Below are 19,715 nucleotides of genomic sequence, written 5' to 3'. Positions count from 1 at the left end.
GCACACCACTAGTATCTATGTCTTAATTTCCCCAAAATATAGACTCTTACCCATTGGGCAAAAACTGGTTGAATCAACATTGTTTTCAAGTCATTGAAAAAACGAAACAATATAATGAAACTGAGTGGATGTTTTAAAGTCATCAAGGTAAGGAAATGTTGTGGTATTATCACCCAACTTTGAACCTACATCTGTCAGGACCCGGTTTCGAACCTGGGTCTCCGGAGTGAGAAACAGTCACTTAACCAACTGAGCCACGAATAGACAGCAGAACCCAGAAGATGAGGCAGACACAGCAGTACTTAAGATGGTGTATTTAATAAAGAAAAAAATCCTAAAAATAAAAAAGGCAAATCCAAAAGGTGGTAGGTAAAACACAAAAAAAACCTAAAAAGAAACTCACACAGAACACTAGGGCAGGGTGCCAACATACAAACACAGAGCACAGAACTGAGGGAAACAAAGGGTTTAAATACAATCAGGGGAAACGAGACACAGGTGCAAACAATAATGGGGATCAAGGGAAAAACACAGGGACAAAAAGCACAATGGGGACATCTACTGACAAAAACACGGAACAACCCTGGCCAAATCCTGACAGAATCCCCCCCTAGGAACGGCTCCTGACGTTCCTACCAGCTCTCTCAGGGTGGAGGACCCTGAACTGACGAATGAGGTCAGGGTCCAGGATGTCTTTGGCAGGAACCCAGGAGCGCTCCTCAGGACCGTAGCCTTCCCAGTCCACCAGATACTGCCAGGACCGCTGCACCCGGCGGGAATCCAGTATCCGGTGGACGGTATAAGCCGGCTGGCCTCCAATGACACGAGGCGGAGGGGGAGGTCTGTCTGCCGGGACAAGGGAAGAAAAAACAACAGGTTTTAACAAAGACACATGAAATGTGGGATTAATCTTAAGGGATCTGGGTAAGTGTAGGCGATAAGAAACTGGGTTAACTCTCCTGGCAACCTTGAAGGGACCGATGTATTTTTGGGACAGCTTGCGAGACTCCACCCGTAGAGGTAAGTCTCTTGTGGAGAGCCAGACTCTCTGGCCGGGGCGCAGGGTAGGCCCGGGACGGCGACGTCTGTTGGCTTGTTGTTGATACCTCTGTGAGGAACGCATCAGATTAAGACGGGTCTTCCTCCACATAAGCCGACAGCGTCTGACGAATCTCAAGGCTGAAGGCACTCTGACTTCTGCCTCCTGGTCCGGGAACAATGGAGGAGCATAGCCAAACTGACACTCATGCGGGGACATACCAGTGGAGGAGGAGCGCAAGGTGTTGTGCGCGTATTCGGCCCAAACAATAAAGGATGACCATGTGGACGGGTTGTCACGAGTCATACATCGGAGGGTGGTTTCCAGCTCTTGATTCATCCTCTCTGTTTGGCCGTTGGACTCCGGATGGTACCCTGAAGATAGACTGGCAGAAGCCCCCATGAGTTGGCAGAAGGCCTTCCAAAACCTTGAGGCGAACTGGGGACCTCTGTCAGAAACCACATCTTGAGGAATGCCGAAGACTCGGAACACATGATTAATTACCAACTCAGCCGTTTCCTTGGCAGAAGGTAACTTAGTCAGAGGGACGAACCTGGCCGCCTTTGAAAACCTGTCGATTATGACTAGGATAGTAGTATTGCCATGGGATGGAGGAAGTCCAGTAATAAAGTCCAATGATATATGGGACCAGGGTCTGTGGGGAACAGGTAAAGGGTGAAGGAGTCCTTGAGGGCGGAGGTGAGAAGATTTGCCCTGGCAGCACACGGGGCAGGCATTGACGAAAGTGGCAACGTCTTCTCTTATGGTAGGCCACCAGAACTTACGCTGGATGAACTCCAAGGTGCGACCTACGCCCGGATGACAGGTGAGGCGAGAGGAGTGCCCCCACAGAAGGACCTGAGTCCTCACTGCCTTGGGGACAAACAACCGATTGGCAGGACCTCCTTTAGGGTCCGGTTCGCTAGCTTGAGCACGTCTCACGGTATCCTCAACTTGCCACGAGATCGGAGCCACAATCTTAGCAGCAGGAAGGACAGGCATGTCCGTGTCATCTCGAATGGCAGGAGCGTAGACTCGGGACAGGGCATCCGGTTTGAGATTCTTCGACCCGGGCCGATAGGTGAGGATAAACTGGAATCGATTGAAGAAAAGAGACCATCTAGCTTGTCTAGAGTTCAATCGCTTCGCCTGCTGGATATACTCCAGATTCTTGTGGTCCGTAAGCACTTGAAACGGGTGAGAAGCCCCCTCGAGCCAGTGTCTCCATTCCTTCAATGCCATCTTAACCGCTAGGAGTTCACGATCCCCCACATCGTAGTTCCTCTCAGTCGGGGTAAGCCGGTGTGAGAAGAAAGCGCACGGATGAAGCTTCTTGTCTTCACCCCTCTGAGACAGGACAGCTCCAACACCAACCTCTGATGCGTCTACCTCCACCACAAATGGTTCATCCGTAGTCGGTAGTATCAGGATGGGAGCAGAGAGGATGCGCTGCTTGAGTCCTTGGAAGGCCGTCTCAGCTTCTCTTCCCCAAGAAAACCTTGCATTGCCACCTTTGGTTAAAGCTGAGAGAGGAGCTGCCACCAAACTGAAGTTCTTGATGAACTTGCGGTAAAAGTTTGTGAAGCCCAGGAAACGCTGAACATCCTTAACGGATTTGGGGGTGGGCCAATCCGCTACCGCCCCTACCTTCCTAGGGTCCATTTGGATTCGACCGGGTTCCACTACAAATCCCAGGTATTGTACTCGGGATGAATGGAATTCACATTTTTCCGGCTTAACGTACAGATGGCTGTCCAGGAGGCGTTTGAGTACTTGTCTGACATGCTTAGTGTGTTCTTGAAGGGAGCTCGAAAAGATGAGGATGTCATCCAAGTAAACGAACACAAATATGTTAAGCATATCCCTAAGCACATCGTTTATGAGCGCTTGGAACACCGCTGGGGCGTTGGTCAGGCCGAAGGGCATCACCAAGTATTCATAGTGACCAGTAGGCGTGTTGAAAGCAGTCTTCCACTCGTCACCAGGTCTGATCCGCACAAGATGGTATGCGTTCCGCAGGTCAAGCTTAGTGAAAACAACTGCTTCCTGGAGCAGCTCGAAGGCTGTGGCCATAAGGGGTAGCGGGTAACGGTTACGGACGGTTATGTCATTGAGTCCCCGGTAGTCGATGCAAGGACGTAACCCACCGTCTTTCTTGGCCACAAAGAAAAACCCTGCTCCCGCCGGGAGGTGGATGGACGCATGAGGCCTGCTTCCAGAGAGTCCTTGATATAGGTATCCATAGCAGCTCGTTCGGGTGGAGATAGGGAAAAGATCCGACCCCTGGGGGGCAAGTGCCCGGAAACAGGTCGACGGGGCAATCGTAAGATCTATGGGGTGGTAGCATGGTGGCCCTCTGTTTGCTAAACACCAGTTTGAGGTCATGGTAACACTCGGGAACTTGGGTCAGATCGATGGATTCTAAAGACTCGGGAGTAGAACTCGGGAATTCTGGAAAATACAAGTAGCTTGGCACGTAGGACCCCACTGCTTGATAGTGCCCACAGACCAGTCGATGTGAGGGTTATGGCTGTGAAGCCAGGGGTATCCAAGGACGAGAGGGAACTCGGAACAGGAGATCAAATGAAAGTTCATCAATTCCTGGTGTTGTGAAACTGAAAGTCTCAAGGAGGTAGTGACATGAGTGACAAGTCCAGATCCCAAAGGGCTTCCATCCAATGTAGTAACCCTCATGGGGTCACTTAGAGGTTCAGAGGGAACGCCATTCTTCTTCGCCCAGACACCATCCATGAAGTTACCTGCGGCTCCAGAGTCTACCAAGGCTTGAAGGTGAAGCTTGTGGTTGTCCCAGGAGAGGGTGACTGGAATGAGCAGACGGGAGTTGGACGGATGGGAGGAGGTTATGTTTCCCGTTACAGTTCCCCCCGGGCTGTACGGGACAGAGCGTTTCCCTGGAGCCCGGGACACGTGGAACGGAAATGGCCCGGTTTGCCGCAATATAGACAGCGTCGCTCCCTCATCCGGCGGTCTCTCTCAGCCTGGGAGATGCGTCCAATCTGCATGGGTTCCGGTGGAGCCAGTGATGATAAAGGTGGGGACTCGGAGCTGGGACTGATAGGGGCTAGAGGTCTACGGTTGAGTTCTCTCTCTCTCAGACGCTGGTCAATGTGTGAGGCCAACTTGATCAGGGACTCGAGATTGTCCGGTGGTTCCCGAGTGGCCAGTTCATCTTGGATAGTGTCGGAAAGGCCTTTCAGAAAGCACACCGTGAGCGCCTCGTTGTTCCAGCCACTCGCTGCTGCCACCGTGCGGAACTGGATGGCATAGTCCGTCACGCTGCGCCAACCTTGATGGAGAGTCAGGAGCTGTTTGGCTGAGTCAGAACCACTGCTTGGGCCTTGAAACACTCGTTTGAATTCCTCAGCAAAGGCAGAGTAGCTGGCACAGCAGGAACTATGGGCATCCCACACAGCAGTAGCCCAGGCCAGGGCTTTTTCCGACAGCAGGGTGATGATATATGCGATCTTAGACCGGTCGGTGGGAAATGACGAGGGTTGCAGCTCAAAGGAGAGAGAACATTGAGTGAGAAACCCTTTACAAGCACTTGGATCACCTGAGAACCGTTGGGGAGGTGGAAGACGAGGTTCAGCCAGGGGGTTAACTGCCATGGGTACGTGAACTTGAGGTACTGGGACGGGAACTGTTGCCGGGGTAAGTCGATCAGATACTTGCTTAATGGAAGTCAGCATCTCCGACAGAAGATGAGAATAATATAATAATAATAATAATAATATATGTCTAGCCATTAAGGCCTCTTGCTGAACCAGGGCGGCTTCGTGGCGTTGGACAGTCTCCTGGTGGTGGGACAGCGTGGCAAAAAGGTCCTGGGAACTGGCTGCCTCTGGGTTCATTTTTGGCTCTGTGTTTCTGTCAGGACCCGGTTTCGAACCTGGGTCTCCGGAGTGAGAAACAGTCACTTAACCAACTGAGCCACGAATAGACAGCAGAACCCAGAAGATGAGGCAGACACAGCAGTACTTAAGATGGTGTATTTAATAAAGAAAAAAATCCTAAAAATAAAAAAGGCAAATCCAAAAGGTGGTAGGTAAAACACAAAAAAACCTAAAAAGAAACTCACTAAACTAAACAAAAACAAAAAACAGAATACTACAAGAACTTCACCCGGAATCGACAAGAGCACACAGAACACTAGGGCAGGGTGCCAACATACAAACACAGAGCACAGAACTGAGGGAAACAAAGGGTTTAAATACAATCAGGGGAAACGAGACACAGGTGCAAACAATAATGGGGATCAAGGGAAAAACACAGGGACAAAAAGCACAATGGGGACATCTACTGACAAAAACACGGAACAACCCTGGCCAAATCCTGACAACATCTAATGGCATGGTGAATATCTTTGTTGATTTCATCTTGAATTCACGTTAGTTGACAACTCAATCAAATGTAAATCATTGAGCTGACGCCTGTGCCCAGTGGGCAGTCTCTTTAATTTGACACCCAATTTTAAATGCCCCTCTGAATCTAGGAAGACGGTGCTCATTCATCTTTGGTGGTAATCTGTTAATGAGATCACGCTATTCTCCTCTTATTGCAGCTCATGAGATTACATTGTTCTCCTCTTATAGCAGGTCATCGATTTATGCCAGTCAACGTCGCTCTCAAAGCGCACTGATCCAGAACTGGAGTCACTCCCTTTAAAACCATTAGCACACTTTCCCCCTATCAGTGTGTCACGTCCTGACATTAGAGACCCTTTTTATGTCTCTATTTTAGTTTGGTCAGGGCGTGAGTTGGGGTGGGCATTCTATGTTGTGTGTTTCTATGATTTTCTATTTCTATGTTTTGGCCAGGTATGGTTCTCAATCAGGGACAGCTGTCTATCGTTGTCTCTGATTGGAACCATAATTTAGGTACCCTTTTTCCCACCTGTGTTTGTGGGAAGTTAATTCTGTTTGATGGCACATAGCCTGAAGCTTCACGGTTTGGTTTGTGTTGTTGGCATCATTTTGAATAAAAGAGAAAATGTACACTCACCACGCTGCACCTTGGTGTAGTGCTCTGTTATCACGGTGCTCTGTTATCAATACACCTTGGCCTCACTCTTTAAAGGGGTAGTGGGAAAATAGGAATTATCTTTAGAATTGTGCTACTGGCTCTATTCAATACATTTTGTGTGGATTTCTTAGCGAATATGTCTAGAAATAATAGACATAGTTGCCATTGTAACAAGTTCGTATTGATTCCCCATGAGAGTTTTTAGAGAATAATTAGATACTACCACATCAGCAGGAGCAGTAGGACTTGCGACAAACCTACATTTCAGGTCATTATGAGATAGTCAGAGCTAGCTATCAAATATTTGACAAACACCACCAATAAAAGTCCTCATCTGTTTCCATGGGAACTCGGAGAATTGGGCTTGAGCCCTGACACACGCAGAGAGAGAGAGGCAATACCAAGATCAAGTGCCTGATAGAAATTGTTGTCAGTGTTTTCTATCCCAAAGTATGTACTTTAGCTTTTCTAATCACAATAACTGCATTGTACATCATATTATTGTTCTTGTAGGCACGACTTTAGCTACTTGATCTCACTGATCAACTGTTGTCAAAGGGGAAACTTCACATTATCCAGCCACAAGTAGTGGCTGTAACGCATTTTCTGGGCTTAAACATGGCGGATAGCTATTCCACAAATAGCGCCTCAACGATTCCCAGAATGAGGTGATTAGTGGAACGAACGTTTTAGAGAGATTGGAACAGAGGAAGAAGTGACTCATTTGATTAATTAGATATAAAAAGCTTTCTTCTGACCATAATGCTGTAATGGTCCATTTCATTTCATTTATCACATTTATTTGACCTATCTGCTCGATATGTATAACAGTATGAAATAAACTGTAATTCTGCATTTTAACTTATATCAAAAAGAGTATGCTTTTGAAAGAGAAAAGCGGGAAATACCTTTCTGTTTTTCTCTTTTTCCATTTGAAAGAGGATAGCAGTGACCTACACATCAAAAAGCTCAATGTTGTGGTGGAACAGACCACAGGCCGATGGTGTGGCTGTGGCGAATAGCTCCACTCCGCAGGTGTAAGGTTACCTCAGGGAGCTGCACTCAGAGGATATTCTATCCTAATGTGTCTGGAGAGAGCAACTCACCCTCAAACACATACCTCATAGCAGAGGAACCATGTGTAAAGTCAGTGACCTTACACCTACGCTGTCATTACTTGCATGTTTTTCCCTACAGAAGAGCTACATAATTATGACTAAAGTTAAAGAGCACAGGAGATGTCTGCACTTCTTTTTTGTTGGAGAGATAATGATCTAGTCTTACTCTTTAAGTATGTCCTCAAAGGGTCGCAATGGTAGCATTTCTGTCTGCCTATTGACTCAAAAACTCAACTGGTTAGTTATTATGTGTTGTCCAACACGGTGTTCCTGTTGTGGAATGCTAAAACCAGATGAAAGTGCAGTTAGTGACAAGGCCTATTCACACTGAAGTGTACAAACAAAGTCTTTCATTTTCACAATGTTACTTCATGATGACCTTCGTGATGTGTATGTTCCTGATGTGTTTGTTCACGATGAGTCAACAAACTGCCCACTGAATCCACCTCATTCAAAGCCTCCACTTCAGAGGACAAGAGCACTGCAGTGCTGCTTTATGGTGCTGTTTTGCTTTGACAGTGGGTGAATTGATCTTAGTACCAACTTGTTGTGATGTATTGAAGTGGGGGGTTTGATAATACTGGATTGACAATACTGAAATAATGTAGAATTCCCTATCACTTTGTTTTCGAGGAGGAAGTGAAATCCTTCAGATCCATGTGAAGACAAAGTGAATCCCCTGCTGCTGTTTTGTCAGCCTCAGCCTGGTTCAGTACACATGTTGTTCATGACTCGTTTCAAGTGACTGAGAATTGAATTGCTTCCTTGTGTACAATATTCAATATGTCAGGTCTGACATTTCGGTTACTTGAGAGTCAATAACGTTTTGTTATGGTCTCTTTAATCGTCCCATCCCCGTTTTTATTTGTATTTCAGTCTGTGTCCCCTGGCCTCCAGTGCCTCCAGGCCTCTCCCATCTGGGCTACCAAGTCCCCACATCTGGCTTCTCCTCTGTACTTTGCTGGGCAGGTTGTGTGTGTGTGTGTGTGTGTGTGTGTGTGTGTGTGTGTGTGTGTGTGTGTGTGTGTGTGTGTGTGTGTGTGTGTGTGTGTGTGTGTGTGTGTGTGTGTGTGTGTGTGTGTGTGTGTGTGTGTGTGTGTGTGTGTGTGTGTGTGTGTGTGTGTGTGTGTGTCTTTCTGTCTGTCTGACTAGTCCTGGGACCAAGCTCTCTCTCCCTCCAATGGTGCACAGCCTTGATGTGTGGCACATCCTGTCCCCGTTCCTCACTCCATGTGGCTCCATGGTTGAGTGTTGATTATTCCCAATCTCTCAGTGGCTGCTGTTGATGCACCCCACTGGGGGCCTGGTGCACAGGGGGCTTGTCTGCCTGATCTCCTTCCGCCACATGACTGTGTTTCTGTTTCTGCTGAGGAATCTGAGAAGCAATGTTTAGATTTACATCATTTGGTTTTTCCATCCAGTTTGCCGCTGAGGTGTCCTGGTTGTCAGCTTGAGGCCCTTGAGGGTACTCTGATCTGACACATCCAGACAGGCATTGTATTGCGTTGTCTGTCTGTCACAAACACAATGCACTCAGTGGTAGTAACATTATAGAGTCAACAATTAATCGTAAAACAATTAGATTGGTTTAGTATCTTCATTCTGTAAATGAACTGTGAAAATAAGTCTAATAGAAGTTGATGTTACAAGCAGAATTAAGCATATGAACATGTGAAAGCACATTCTGTACAGCTGAGCAACAGACCCTCAGGGTTACACTTCAAAAGCTCATTAAATTTGACCCTAAAAATAACTTGTATTGATGCACTTTCACAACTATTTCAAAAAAGGCAGTATTACCTGTTGCTGTGCAACATAAAATATCTTAGGCTTTCCTGACTGAGAAATCATCAGTACACTATGTAGCCTACAGTGTAGTTGCCTAACATTCCATCTGTTTTAATACACATTTCCCAGGAAGACGAACTTGCAGTCCATACTTGCCCAGCAAACATTCACTGTATAGTGCTGCCATCATGTGGGAAAAAATGTAATTGCATTTGACAGCCTACCAAAAGGCAAAAGGCCTCCTGGGAGACGGGGCTGGGATAATATATATATATACATACAGTTGAAGTCGGAAGTTTACATACACCTTATCCAAATACATTTAAACTCAGTTTTTCACAATTCCTGACATTTGATCAGAAGTTTAAATAGACTCAATTAGTAGTATTTGGTTGCATTACCTTTAAACTGTTTAACTTGGGTCAAACGTTTCAGGTAGCCTTCCACAAGCTTCCCACAATAAGTTGGGTGAATTTTGGCCCATTCCTAATGACAGAGCTGGTGTAACTGAGTCAGGTTTGTAGGCCTCCTTGCTCGCACATGCTTTTTCAGTTCTGCCCACAAATTTTCTATGGGATTGAGGTCAGAGCTTTCGCCACTCCAATACCTTGACCTTGTTGTTCTTAAGCCATTTTGACACAACTTTGGAAGTATGCTTGGGGTCATTGTCCATTTGGAAGACCCATTTGCGACCAAGCTTTAACTTCCTGACTGACGTCTTGAGATGTTGCTTCAATATAACCGCATAATTTTCCTTCTCATGAAGCCATCTATTATGTGAAGTGCACCAGTCCCTCCTGCAGCAAAGCACCCCCACAACATGATGCTGCCACCCCCGTAATTCACGGTTGAGATAGTGTTCTTTGGCTTGCAAGCCTCCCCCTTCTTCCTCCTAACATAACGATGGTCATTATGGCCAAACAGTTCTATTTTTGTTTCATCAGACCAGAGGTTATTTCTCCAAAAAGATCTTTGTGCAGTTGCAGACCGTAGTCTGGCTTTTTTTATGGTGGTTTTGGAGCCGTGGCTTCTTCCTTGCCGAGTGGTCTTTCAGGTTATGTCCATATAGGACTCGTTTTTACTGTGGATATAGATACTTTTGTACCTGTTTCCTCCAGCATCTCACAAGGTCCTTTGCTGTTGTTCTAGGATTAATTTGCACTTTTCACACCAAAGTACGTTCATCTCTAGGAGACAGAACGCGTCTCCTTCCTGAGAGGTATGACGGCTGCGTGATCCCATGGTGTTTATACTGGTGTACTATTGTTTGTACAGATGTGGTACCTTCAGGTGTTTGGAAATGTTCTGACATTTCACATTCTTAAAATTAACTGGTGATCCTAACTGACCTAAGACAGGGAATTTTTATGAGGATTCAGGAATTGGTTGCATTAATTGTGAAAAACTGAGTTTAAATGTATTTGGCTGAGGTGAATGTACATTTCTGACTTCAACTGTATATATATATATATATATATATATATATATATACATTTAGCCATGTCCTGACTCCTGATGCTAAATCATGCTCATCAAGATTTTAATACCACTGTCATGACTCACAAAAAATATATAAAACTCCTAAAAGGAGACCATTGATTCAACTTAAAATACGTGGCTATGAAAAATTATTTGACAGGAGAATTTTGCATGCAGCACCATTCCCTTCCCCCTACATCCATTCTGCCTATGCCTTTGTTATCAAAGAGAATCCACTCGAGGAAAAAAATAGGCTCTTTGTTTTCTTGGGGGTATAGCCTCTAGAAATTCTAAACGTTGAACACCATGTTAATTATCAACAAAATTTCTGGTTGGGTTTACTTGACGTTTTATTAGAAAGAGGCTAAATTCAGACAGTTTGTAAAAACAATCCAATACTGTCTATCAAGAAGAAAAAATCACACAGTACAATAACAATGTAGAAAAAAGTGAATAAATACATTTTACTTGGGGGGGGAAACCCAAACTCTTTTTCATTAGTTTGAATCATCCTTCAAGGTGTCTCCCTGTACAACAGTTCCCTCAGTAGGTGAAAATAGAGCCTTTGAGATAGGTGTGAGGCAGGTTTCAGGCGATCGTGATCAGTCCAATGTCAGTTAACATGAAGATGTGAGGACAGCCAGTCTGATGTCTGTGTGTCACAGTGGTTGCATCCCAAAAGGCACCCTGTTTCCTACATACTGTATTTGGCACTACATTTGACCAGAGTCGTGGTCAAAAGTAGTGCACTATATCGGGAATAGGTCCCTCCTCCCTAGTCCAGAGTACAGATTTTCTCTTCCACAGGTCTCCTCATGCGAATCTCATAGATGATGTGGGGTGGCTCCTTGGCTGACAAACTAGGGAAGCAGCACAACATCATCACACGCTGATCATAGACAGGTTTAACTGTAACCTAGTGCAGTACATTCCTGTACACATAAGTATACCAGACATGTAAAACATATTGCACACAAAACATAAACATTTACCAAGACAATTATTGCTTATGTTTTGTGTTGAATATGTTTGCATGTCTGTTACGCTTATCACGTGTTTGCTTACCAGCCTGCCTTTAGAGCTCTTCTGTGCATCCCTCACGAGAAGAAAATAAATAGTTCAAATCAACATATAGTCAAATCCACATTTATTAGTCATATGCACAGGAGGATACATACAGCGTACTGTACACGGTTCAATGAAACGCTTACTCTTACTTAGTTAGCGGCAATGCACTTTTACATGGGCAAACATTTCACATCACAGCAAGATGTCTGAATAAGTGATCATTGGCACACTGGGCTTTTCTACGGAGGATGTGAGTTTGTGGCACATACGTTTGAACCCCAGTATGACCAATGCCCCCACTATGAGTAGGAGTAGACTGAGGGAGAGAGAGAGCACCGGGATGTTGATCTGGAGAGAGAGGCTGGGGAAAGGGTCATCCACCTGGTTCCAGAGCACAGAGAGAGAAGCGAGCGGGTTAAACACATGGGGGCTTATTTTGTCTCTCATAGTCTTCCATAACGCTGAGTAAAGGGTGATTATATGCCGGTGGTGTTACGGTATACAGTTTACTCACCAGTGTTACAGAATGCAAAACACTGGCGTTCTGTCTTGGAATGGCTATGTGTGACGACTCAACAGCTTTCCAGTGGTCTACAAAGGGAGAAACGACACAATGGCGATGATGATGGCACAAGCAAGTCATCTCTTCCCCATCACTTCTCAGGAAATCATGACATCATCAACCACTGCTGCTTGATGCTCTTGAAATGAGAGCTGTCATTTCAATGCTAGTTTGTGGTTTCCTATGAGGTCTGCTGCGCTTGCACTGAGCAACACAATGGGATTCAATATAACACTGCACAGCCAGACAGCACACCCTGTTTCATCAAAGTTATGTTTGAGATGAGGCTCTTTCAGTGATCAATCAGCCCTAGAAAAGGAGTTAGAATTGTGGTCTGAGACTACTCTCTCTGAGAAGGGGTCTCCTCATAGTCAGTTTGAAAGTGAATGTTTGTAAGGCACAATGGTTAGCACATTTTACTCCCTTTGATGAATAACCACATCCTGGAACTGTGGGAGGCAAAGTAGTTTAATAATTGACGTTGTACCACTGATGTGTGAAAAAGGGGTAAATGTTTAAGTCGGCAGTTTTCTTTCCCATCGCTCCTTCTTCTTCTTTGGAATGTTATCGCAGACTACACCTGCTTCCTCTGTGTTTCCACTTTCCTCTCCGTTTGTGCTGTGCAGTTGACAACCACAGTAATAAACGCTATAAAGTCCACCTTCCTAACATGCAACACATCGGGATCCCTCTGTTGAGAAGGAATAGCATCAAGGTGTCTCTCCTCCTTATCGTTACTTCTTCAACATCCCTCCTTTCTTCCACTCTTCTCACCGCCTCTGGCGAATTGCTGGACAGCCCTTATTATTGCCACCTCTGTCTCCTTCAGCCTAACAGGGTAGTTCAGGAATTCGCATGCATGTTCCCAGCCACAATTGCAGCGTTTAGGCTCAGCTGGCATTCAAATACTCCTCCTGTCTGTATATAAACTTGGCACATGGCCGAGTCATTTACATTCATCACACATGCATGTGTTTGGGTACGAAGGCTCTCACAGGTAATCTCGTATGACCCAAATACATGTGAGAAGGAAGAGACTCTTCATCAAAAAACAATAGAATGGATGGAGTGGTCTTCCTCACTCCATCCAACATGTGGGTCAGCAGGTGTGCACCAACCAGTTGATCCAATACGTCACTGATATCCTTTGCATTTACTTCTAGCCCCACCCCAGAGATAACCCCCCATTGATAGGCGCCCTGTTTCGAGGTTCCACACACGACACATTCCAATCGGACATCTTCTTGAGTTGCGAAGCACGCTCCTTCTGTTCCATAGAAACGCCAAAAAAAAACAACGAAATAAGCCCACTTCTTGTTATTCTTATTGACGCCACCTCATCCAACAACATCCACGATTTTAACTTCAACCGGATCTCTCAGGGAACAACATGGATCCAAAACCCTTATTCCAACCAAAAAAAGACTCCAAACCTGGTTTTGATTTAATAGATTCCACTACCACTTTAATTCTCTTATTTCCTTTTGCATTCTCCACTGTGATCCAGGTCTTCTCACTCTCCTCTCCGCACCATCTGATTCAAACAGAACATCTGCCTCCGCCATTTTCCCATCCTCCCCGTCTTTAAATGACTCTTTCTCTTTCCTCTTCCCCATCTCCTAAGGATTTCTCAACTTCAACTAACCACACATGAGTCATCATCATTACCACCGTCATTATCAACGCAGAAATAATATTCATTTTAATATCATCTCTGATAAGGAATATGCATCACACACACACACACACACACACACACACACACACACACACACACACACACACACACACACACACACACACACACACACACACCTGGATCACGTTATTATTATTATTTTTTTATTATTTTTTTTTACAATATACTCACCTGTGGCAGGGTTAGCTTCTGTGGTTGTTGCCATAATGGTTACTGGAGCAGCTAAAAAAAAAAAAACACAAATTTATAACAGACGTATTAGGTGAGTCAATTGCATTTTAGGTCTAAAGTTCTGAGTTCAGAAGTCTGCTGTACAAAGCAAATGAAAACTAGAAAGTCCATCAATCCCCATTTTTGCCCAAGAATTTTAAATAGGGACATAAAATAATATTTTGTCACAAATTACCTTTCATGACCCTCAAGTTTTGGATTACTTTCTTGTCGTTGAAAATGCCGTCTATGTCCACTCTGCAACAGTATGGCCCGCTGTCCGTCTGCTTGACGTCGAGAATTCCAAGGTCCATTTCTCCCGCGAGGACATCACCTGTCATTCTGTATCTGTCCGAAACCTTGGAGATGACCCCATGTTCGTCTGTCTGCACGAGAATGTTATTGCACCAGAACGTGCCACATTCTCGGCCCCAACACACACCGCTCAAACCCAAACGGCCCACTGAATATTGACAGGACAATGTCGCAGTAGCACCTTCCATCACCTTGAACGCCGACACCGAACACCTGGCTGTTGAGTTGGGGAAAGAAACACAGGTTTGACAAGGCTATTTCCTTGTTCCGGAGTTCCATACACACGTTGTCAACATCCTGAGGTCGACTACGAAACTTTCTCAATAGTCGCTTTGTAGCTTGCTAGGTAGGCCCCTAAACTCGGTTGCTATAATTAAAGTAAAAGTAGGGTAGTCTTCTAAATAGTATATAAAGTGCATTCAGGAAAGTATTCAGACCCCTTGACTTTTCCCACATTTTGTTACGTTACAGCCTCATTCTAAAATGGATTAAACAAAACGTGGGAAAAGGTCAAGGGGTCTGAGTACTTTCCCGAAGGCACTGTGGGTTAGGCCTATGTTGGTGGGAATACAAGCTAATACACAGCAATGCTAAAGAACTCAGAGTAACATCTTAACACACAGCCTAATTGTACAAAAACGTCCATGTCTCGTTGAATAGTTAGGCCTAGTCAATGTAGCTACAGACAGCAAACACCATCACTTCCAACCTACATGTCTAGAACAAAGCCATTGGAGAGCTTGTCACTATTTAGAGGTGAACAAAGGCACAAAGCGTGAGCTGTCCTTTCTGTGGTGTTTAAGTCCAATTATGGGGACATTCAATTTAAACTACATCAACGTACCCAATCCCTCAATAGCCTAACCTCCAATTATTTGTAGTGTTTTAGATTAAATGTCCTTGCCTGAGACTGTTAGGAGGACAAGGATCCAACGCAGGAAAGATGGTCCAGAACCAGCAGCCATTCTGTATATCCAGTATGTAGGAGTGGAGGGTGCACACGACACTGCGTTGTGCTGGGTGCGGGCAGGACGGCTCAGAGACAGGGCATCTGAATGGGCAACTGTGTTCTCGGTGCCACTGCCTGTGACATCTCCAGGTTGGACAGCCAGAGTCACTTTGACCCTTCTGTCAAACTCCTCCCATTGTTGATGGGATTTCCATCTGCATTTTCCAGCATTAAAAAAAACTGCATTGATGAGTTAGGAGGCTCATCTCTCACGGTACACAGTGTACATATCTGCACACAGGGATGGACTTTTTAAAAGCTATCCCCTAGCCTGAGGCTAGTAATAGCTTGGCTGGCCAGTGCCCAAAATCCTTAAATTGATTTTGTTAGGGCTTTTAGTAGTTTATTACAATGTATAAGTGGAACAACAGTGCTAACCTATCAATAATAAGACATGTTTGAGTTTCAAGTTAGAGTTTTTATTCATTATCATGCAACAGGTTGGGTTTGAATAAGACAGTGCAGTGCAAAGTTGGGTGGAGACAATGTGTGAAGAAAGATGTGGGTATGTTTGACCTTTCACTTAGCTGCCTTTCTATGCCTGGTTCCTGTTGCAGATGGGTGAAGCTAAATATCATGGTTAGAAGAGATGGAGGGGACAGAAAAGGCTCCTTCAGAGAAAAGTAATTGCTTTTGAGCCATTCTTTGTACCTTTTATTACATACAAAAAACACAGTCATTGTAATTGAAACTTACACTGTGAGTGCTGAATACACATCGATAGCCATACTAGCGAGCCTTTCCTTTCAAACAAACATTTCAAAAATACAAAATCAAGTAAAGTTTTACTCATTTATAACCAAAAAGCATCTGATTTTATAGTAGCTTGTCTTGTCCGGTTGAAGCCTATAAGTTCAGACTCAGCCCTGTAAACACAGCGGTGTAAACACCGCGTGTTAACAGCATGGCTGTGGTGATGTGTCCATGCTTTATCGGGGCACTCCTCATAGTTGTTTCTCTCATTGTCATCTATTTGATAGACGTTCTCCACCGCCATCTCTCGAGTATGCACACCCAAGCTGGACTCTGAGTTGCTGTACAGGACTGAGCTGCCAGAGTGCTCTGGTCTGATAAAGGAAAGAACAGTAAATACACAGCCAAGGGAGACATGCATGCTTTTATTGACTGCATTATATTTTGCTTAGTTCCACTCTAGTGATTTTACCAATCCAGATGAATTAATGCTGAGAAAAGTTTGAGTATTAGTGTACAAGCTGACATAGCAAATAAAGTTTGTATTGATTTAAGATACTTATTTTGCTCTGCATTGTGAATATGGAGCATTTCCCCAAAAATATTTTACCTTTATTTAACTAGACAAGTCAGTTAAGATCTTAATAACAAATTCTTATTTACAATGACGGCCTACCCCGGCCAAAGCCTAACCCGGACGATGCTGGGCCAATTGTGCGCCGCACTATGGGACTCCCAATCACGGCCGGTTGTGACACAGCCTGGAGAATACTGTATGTGTAATGTGTATTGGATTCTAAAAGCAATGACCTACTGGCCAGTTAGGTCATCTCAAGTCATATTTCTTAACGACACAGACAAGAGTAGCAATGGCTCACATAATGTTCACATGAGTGTTCAGAAGAAGCCCGGTTGTTTCACTTCCTCAGAGTGTTGTGTTCTTGGGTCTCATTAGTCAAAGTTTCAGTATTACCTCAGGTCAGTTGCCATAATGTTTTTGCTAATTAGGCAGACGTCTCACGGAGGGACATTGCACTTTGACTCAGTTATTCTATTGGCATATTGTGGTATTTCATCTACTCTTGTCAGTTGGAAGAAATACAGTCATGATTAGCATACTTACATTTGGACTACCGTAGCAATTGTTTTCCATCGCTTTCCTGTAATTACGTTAACAAAGACTGTGTTAAAGTATTCAGAAAAACTTAAATAGCAAACTATTGCTTCTTGTAACACTGTCAACACCATTAGGGATATATTCATGAGAATTAGTACTTATTATGCAGGCAAATGTAGAGATGTGTGTACTTACTCAAGACAACAAGTACAGACACAATCACCACCCCTGTCAGAACCAGTAGAATGGACACCAGGATCACAGGCAGCTTATGACCTGTCATCTGCTCCTGTTAACATCACAGATTCAGTTAAAACGACATCTCGGTACTGTACCAGATCACACAGTGGGATTTCTTATTTGCCAGAATTTGCAGTGTGGAACTATGCATACCAAAATTGATTCGCTGTAAAGTGGCGTGGATGTGACTGAATTTGTGGTCACATGACCTACACAGTGAGGAATTGACAGGTTTTATTTTCAGATGTAAGAATAATGCTGCAATATAAACAATATAAAAGTATGATTTTGATGGACTGATGTTATTCTGTGCGCTGTGTTCCATACAGTGTGTGTGGTTGTCCATGGCCTGTTGAGTTATGATCACATTAGCCTGAGATGTTGTCGGGACAGGTGCTGAAATCAGAAAGCAATACAGTACTAACTGCTCAGTTTGAAAAGTATAGATGCTAAGAAATCATGATGTCACTCATTAGGCTGACAAAGATCACCTGTACAGCATCAAGTTACTGTGTATCATAGAATGTTGTGCATTTCTTACCTTTCTCAATGTTCAAGTTGACATGATATTTCTCATCATTCCACAATCCGTGAACATGCACATTCCACAATCCGTGAACATGCCGTATTGTCCAGAGTCTTTTTCAGTGACATTGAGGATTGTGAGAGAGACATCCCCTGTCTTCAGCACCCCGAATAAATGATATCTAACCGAAGATCTCCATGTCACTTTAGTGCCATCAGATGAGATGATTTCCTTGTAACAACCAGAGTTCGGTATGGCTCCTCTCCCCCAGCATATGGCTGATACACCTTGCTTTATGGTGTTATATTTACATGGCAGAGTGACATTCTGGCCCTCAATACCAATGACTTTTGGGTCAATGCATTCACTGACTGGAAAAGAGGGAGGGAGAGGAGGACAGAGATACTTTCAATTGGAAATTATGAATTCACTTATTATCAAGTAAATAACCAGCCTAACAATCAAATCAAATCAAACTTTATTTGTCACTTGCACCAAATACAACAAGTGTAGACCTCACAATAACATAACAATATTGTGTTACTTTTAATTATTTTGTACTTTAGTTTATTTGGTAAATATTTTCTTAAAGCTTCTTGAACAAAAAGAGATGGGACCATCATGCATCACTTACCTGAAAGTAGACAGAGGAGAAACCAGCCTAAAACACAGGGAGTCTCCATGATAGGGTCATATCACTTCACCCTTCGCCATTCAAACACCAACTGCATATATACACAGGCATCTGAACAGTCAGAGTCATATATACACAGTCATCTCTCTCTCTTTGATAATGTCAAACCTCCTGAGCACATGACTTCATCTTGACATCTGCTTTCAGATGTTTCCGTTGCACTCAGAGAGGCAGAGATGGTCATTGTGGTTTTTTTTTGTTGTAGGTTTCAATTTCCATATTATATAACACACAGAACTGCACAGGATTTTAGGAAGTTCAAAGTTCTTATAATTGAAAAGAAATTAAAACCAAAACCATTTGTTCATGTCAATTCTGTGGTAGGTTGTATTTCATGTTTTGAAGTGTACTGTAGAGTCAAGACTCCAGGGAACAAACGTTCTCTTCAGTGGTATTTATTCTTATTTTAATTTACACCTTACCACAAGAAACTATAGCTAGATAGCACACACTGAGTATACAAAACATTAAAAACACCTGCTCTTTCCATGACATATACTGACCAGGGGAATCCAGGTGAAAGCTATGATCCTTTATTGATGTTACATGTTAAATTCACATCAATCAGTGTAGATGAAGGGGAGAAGACAGGTTAAAGGAGGATTTTTAAGCCTTGAGACAATTGAGACATGGATTGTGTATGTGTCCCATTTAGAGGGTGAATGGGCAAGACAAAAAGCTCAGTATTAGTAACCTTATGAGTGGTCCTATATTAGCTATGTCACAGCGTGTTGAAGAACTGAGTATGCCAATGCTAGAGGGGACCCAGATGTTTCTGTGATGGTCAGTGGTTGTTCTGTCGCATTTGGGACAATAGTTGGGATGACAGTTGGGAAAACAGGTGCTAAAGGAGTTGTTTTTTTTAAACAACAACATATACAGTGCCTTGCGAAAGTATTCGGCCCCCTTGAACTTTGCGACCTTTTGCCACATTTCAGGCTTCAAACATAAAGATATAAAACTGTATTTTTTTGTGAAGAATCAACAACAAGTGGGACACAATCATGAAGTGGAACGACATTTATTGGATATTTCAAACTTTTTAACAAATCTAAAACTGAAAAATTGGGCGTGCAAAATTATTCAGCCCCTTTACTTTCAGTGCAGGAAACTCT

General features: G+C 43.9%; 2 pseudogenes; both read right to left on the bottom strand.

Moving 5' to 3' along the window:
• Positions 1–10,807: 10,807 nt before the first annotated feature.
• On the bottom strand, positions 10,808–15,414 carry LOC135547996 (hepatitis A virus cellular receptor 2 homolog; annotated as a pseudogene).
• A 555-nt stretch (positions 15,415–15,969) lies between these two features.
• Positions 15,970–18,705, bottom strand: LOC135547995 (hepatitis A virus cellular receptor 1 homolog; annotated as a pseudogene).
• Positions 18,706–19,715: the final 1,010 nt, after the last annotated feature.

This window comes from Oncorhynchus masou, chromosome 11 (assembly GCF_036934945.1).
Source record: "Oncorhynchus masou masou isolate Uvic2021 chromosome 11, UVic_Omas_1.1, whole genome shotgun sequence".
Classification (NCBI taxonomy): domain Eukaryota; kingdom Metazoa; phylum Chordata; class Actinopteri; order Salmoniformes; family Salmonidae; genus Oncorhynchus; species Oncorhynchus masou.
The sequence above is the reverse complement of the archived record's forward strand: the minus strand, read 5'-3'. Positions and strand labels throughout refer to the sequence as shown.